This window comes from Coregonus lavaretus (assembly GCF_964263955.1).
Source record: "Coregonus lavaretus genome assembly, chromosome: 39".
Lineage (NCBI taxonomy): Eukaryota > Metazoa > Chordata > Actinopteri > Salmoniformes > Salmonidae > Coregonus > Coregonus lavaretus.
The window spans coordinates 4,123,137-4,128,136 of NC_140026.1; the positions used below are offsets into that span (position 1 = coordinate 4,123,137).

At 46.4% G+C, this 5,000-nt stretch overlaps 1 pseudogene across 1 annotated transcript in view; it reads left to right on the forward strand.

Annotated features, from left to right (window-relative positions):
- The window catches only part of LOC311112652 (phosphofurin acidic cluster sorting protein 1-like), a 67,991-nt pseudogene that overhangs the window by 54,930 nt on the left and 8,061 nt on the right, over nt 1-5,000 (forward strand). Inside the window, exons 7-18 of the transcript XR_014615928.1 lie at nt 497-597; nt 939-1,010; nt 1,279-1,395; nt 1,523-1,670; nt 2,415-2,520; nt 2,642-2,748; nt 3,277-3,431; nt 3,591-3,701; nt 3,809-3,911; nt 4,033-4,075; nt 4,220-4,262; nt 4,439-4,580. The product of XR_014615928.1 is annotated as a phosphofurin acidic cluster sorting protein 1-like (transcript). The remainder of the gene's footprint in view (nt 1-496; nt 598-938; nt 1,011-1,278; nt 1,396-1,522; nt 1,671-2,414; nt 2,521-2,641; nt 2,749-3,276; nt 3,432-3,590; nt 3,702-3,808; nt 3,912-4,032; nt 4,076-4,219; nt 4,263-4,438; nt 4,581-5,000) is intronic.

Here is a 5,000-nt window from a genome sequence, read left to right on the forward strand (position 1 = left end):
CGTATATGCAAGAGGCCTATAGGGGAATCAAAGCTCCTGAGTCTTTGTGTGAAGCATACATTCCCCTATAAGGGATTTAGGAACAGAAAAAACAAGCACAAAGGAAGTGCTGTAACGCCTGAACCAATTACAGTTCCTCAGTATGCTACCCCCTCTGCTGGTCAAGAAATGTCACTACATTCTGTGCTGTCATCATTGAGAACACTGCATTCTGTCATCATTGAGAATACGCTGGGATGATTAAGAACACTATCAATCCTAAACATCTGATTCTCATCTGATTATCAAGCCAGTATTCCACTAATCCAGAAATCAAATGAAAAGATGGATGGTGAAATGGATTCAGAATCTTCGGATTACCTTGGCATTAGGGCTTGGTCTTGATCATTAGAGCTTGGTAGATTAGAGAAGGGTGTATGTGATTGGTTTGAAAATGTGACAAAAAAGTGTTTCAATCTGTGCTAACATGTATTTCTCTCTGTGTGTGGCTATCCAGGCCATTCTTTGAGGGGATGTCCCAGTCCAGCTCTCAGACAGAGATCACAAGTCTGAACAGTAGAGGGGGGGAGCCTGGGACGAGATGCCTCCTTCAGCCATGTGAGTAGCAGAAAGAGGGAGGGGAGGGGAGGGGAGGGGAAGGAGGGAGGGGGAGAGGTATGAGAGAGAGGGGAGTGAGAGAGGGGGGGGAGAGAGCGTCCAGTGAGGGAGAGGGGGGGAGAGGGAGCGAGGAAGGGGGTAGAGGGAGGAAGAGAGAAATAATGCAATAAAGAACGGAGAGAGTGGGGGAGGGAGAAACATCTTGTTAGATGGGTTTTTAAACAGAACGGAGACAGAGGAGAGGGATGTTAGAGAAAAAGAGAGAGACACTGAAGGATATTTGAGATTCCCTGCAGGTGAGGTGTGGTGTGTAGTGACTGTAATTTCCTGTGTGGCTCCAGCAGGGGGAGAAGATAAAACAGTCTCACAGTCGTAACCTGGAGGCAGAGGCCCTCTCTGAGACAGACACACTGGTGAGACACACTCAAAATCAAATCAAAGTTTATTGGTTGCGTACACAGATTTGCAGGTGTTATAGCAGGTGCAGCAAATGCTTTTGTTTCTAGTTTCAACAGTAGAATGTTTTGCAAACACAATACAAATATGGAAATAATCTAAACAAAAAATCTAGAAATGACAGAATGAGTCCAATTAACAATCCAGAGTAGATATATTGGCCTGTGTGTGTTTAGTTGTAGTAGCAGAAGTCAACTCGAGCTAATGTGTATGTTGTGTGTGTAGGAGTTGACAGATTCAGGAGATGTTTCCAGAGGGCCCCTGCATTAAGGTGTCGGTGGCTGAGAAACCCTGTACGCCCCTGAAGAGCAGCAAGAGTGAAGGAGCACAGCACTCCCCCAGGTAACGCACACAATCAAACACCAACACAGACAATATTTTACATTTTTCACATACTCCAATCCTTCAAAGCTCTGGGGAATGTTGGTAAGGGCTTCAGGTTGATTTGGAGTTGAAACATCTCTCTCAGGTTGGACAGCGGAGGCCACACACCCAAACAGAAGAGACAGAGCAGTACTCCTATGAAGGAGAGACAGCTGTCTAAACCAATCAGTGAAGGGGCGAGGACCAACAGCTCTGACAGCGAGAGGTCCCCCGAACTGGGACACAGGTCACAGGTAACACACACACGCACACACACACATTCTTAGACCTATATGTTCATACTGGTATATGTAAACATGAATTGATGCTTCAAACATACACATACATTCTCATTAAGAGAATCTCACACGCACACGTGCACGCACATATACACACACACACACACACACACACACACACACACACACACACACACACACAGCTCTTACAGCAAGGGGTTCTATAGTTCCAGAACTAGTTTTAGGACGCCACATTAGATAAAAAAATTATATAAATTATATAATTATATAAAAAACACATAGCACATTATATGCCAAGAAACAAATCTAGTGTCTCTCCCTCTTCCTCTTGATCTCAAAGTTCTCTCCTCTCCTCTCCTCTCTCTCCTCTCCCTCCTCTCCTCTCCTCTCTCCTCTCCTCTCCTCTCCTCTCCTCCTCCTCTCCTCCTCTCCTCTCCTCTCCTCTCCTCTCTCCTCTCCCCTCCCCTCCTCTCCTCTCCTCTCCTGCTCCCTTCTTCTTGTCTAAATAAAGAACATAAGTGTATCCATGACGACGAGAATAAATTATGTATGTTTTGATGAGTCATCTAAAAAGAAACTGTTCCACTTTATGTGTGTGTGTGTTTGCGTGTGTGTGCTGTGTGCGTATGTGTGTGTGTGTGCGTGCTGTGTGTGTGTGCGTGCTGTGTGCGTATGTGTGTGTGTGCGTGCTGTATGAATGTGTTTGTGTGTGTGCGTGCTGTGTGTGGGTGGGTGTAGGGTCCTGAGGAAGGCGGTGTATGATCAGCTAAACCAGGTCCTGCTGTCTGACTCTGCTCTGCCTGAGAGTCTCATCCTGGTTAATGGCACCGACTGGCAGGGCCAGGTAACAACTGTGTAGGATTGTGCGTACGTGTTGCATCAGAACAAACTTGTATGTTGCCGCAGTTCTCTAAGTATCTGTGTGTGTGTGTGTGTGTGTGTGTGTGTGTGTGTGTGTGTTCCAGTACGTGGTAGAGCAGTTGCAGGTACAGAGGCACCCGGTGGTGTGTACGTGTTCAGGAGCTGAGATCCAGGCGGTGCTCTCTGCTGTCCTCACACGCATCCAGAAGTTGTGAGTCTCATACACACACACACACACGGACGCACACGGACGCACACACACACACAAAGTTGTGAGTCTGTCGGTCTAACACGTTATGTATGATCTGTTAATCTGTCTGTCTATGAAATATTTAGACCTCAGAACTCACACAGACAATATTCAGTTGATTCTCTAAATATTCAGTTGATTCTCTAAATATTCAGTTGATTCTCTAAATATTCAGTTGATTCTCTAAATATTCAGTTGATTCTCTAAATATTCAGTTGATTCTCTAAATATTCAGTTGATTCTCTAAATATTCAGTTGATTCTCTTCGCACATTTATTCCACTCTCGCTTTCTTTGCTTTTCTTCCTGCATCCTTTCTTCTATCCTCTCTGTCTCTCTCTTCTTCTTTTTCTTCTCTGTTTTCCTCTCTCCCTCCTCCCTCCATCCCTCTTCTCTCTAGATGGGGTTGATGAAGGCTGAGTTTTTAAGACTGTGATACGTCAATGATTATCTTGAACTATCTCTCCCCCTCTCCCTCTCTCCCTCTCAGTTGTAACTGTAACTCGTCCATGCCCAGGCCGGTCAAGGTGGCAGTGGTGGGCAGTCAGAGCTACCTCAGTGCCATCCTGCAGTTCTTTGTCACCCAGCTGGCCAGCAAGACCTCTGATTGGCTCAATCACCTGAGGTTCCTGGTGGTGCCCCTAGGTGAGACAAACAACATGGCCGTCCGTATCCATGGTGACAGGCGTAGTGATGGGTTGTTGATGTATTAAAGAGTTGTTGTTGTCAGGCTGATCACTAAAATATAATATTTCTCGCTGTTCATCCTCTCTCTCTCTCTCTCTCTCTCTCTCTCTCTCATAGGCTGTCATCCTGTTGCTAAGCACCTGGGTGCCCTAGACAACCGTTACAGCTCTGCATTCTTAGATGGGGCGTGGGGAGACGTATTCATCCACTCTGAACCCCCACAGAACGGTAAACACACACACTGGATCTGGATACATAAAGTTAGCACACAGAGCCTGACCTCTGACCAGTGCCCTCTAACCTTTGACCTCTCTTCCTGTTTCCCTGTGCTGTAGACCAGTTGGACGTGGCAGGTAGGATCTCTCAGTACATAAGTGGAGCCACCGTCACACACCAGCTGCCCATCGCTGAGGCCATGCTTACCTGTAAACACAGGACGTGAGTGGTAACACACACACACACACTGTCAGGGTGTAACACATACGTTAACCAGAGCATTAACTAGAAGATGGTATTTCATTAAAAACCCATATAACACATTCTCTTCCTCTCTCTCCAGGCACGATGAAGATTCCTACCAGAAGTTTATTCCCTTCATTGGGGTATGTGTACGAGCCAAACGCCTAGTTCTGTCGGTGGCCTCTTCCATAGAGCTTGAGTTTATATAGGAACTCTTCAGCTGATATTAGGGTTTAGAATATGAGGTGTTTATCCTGATAGTAACAGGATGTTGTCATGTCTCACAGGTGGTGAAGGTTGGTCTGATTGAGCCTGGTCCATCCTCTACTGGTAGGTGGTTTAAAAAGCAATAAAGATATTAACTGTATCTCTGTTACCTCTATAGATATATATTCCATCTTCCAAAAGCATGCCTATTTTCTGATATATATATATCATATTTTTTTCTTTTCTTAATTATGACATTTATCTCACCACCATCTCTTCTTGCCCCTGTGGTTGCCTAGGAGACACAGAAGAGGGCGTGGCAGTGAGCCTTGCTGTTCCCTCTACGTCCCCTCCCTCCCACGGCTCTCCTGCTGGGCTGATCAAAGAGGCTGCCACTCCCCCCTCCTCTCCCTCCATGGGCGGTGCTCTGGCAGTACAGGGGTAGGTCTGCTCCCGCTGGCATGGGTATAGTCTGGTATTTCTTATTATAGGGTCATTCCAGTTCTCAGGAGCTGCTACGTTTTCTCTTCTCTTTCTGAGCAATCATTAATGGGATCATTTATGTGCCAGAGAGTGTTTAGACACACCCCTAATGTCTAAATGAGTCCATGACAGGAATGATGACCAATAGACTGTGGCCCCCAAGAGCCTGACAGACCAATAGACTGTCTACACTGTGGCCCCCAAGAGCCTGACAGAGACCAATAGACTGTCTACACTGTGGCCCCTAAGAGCCTGACAGAGACTAATATACTGTCTACACTGTGGCCCCCAAGAGCCTGACAGAGACCAATAGACTGTATACACTGTGGCCCCCAAGAGCCTGACAGAGACCAATAGACTGTCTACACTGTGGCCCCC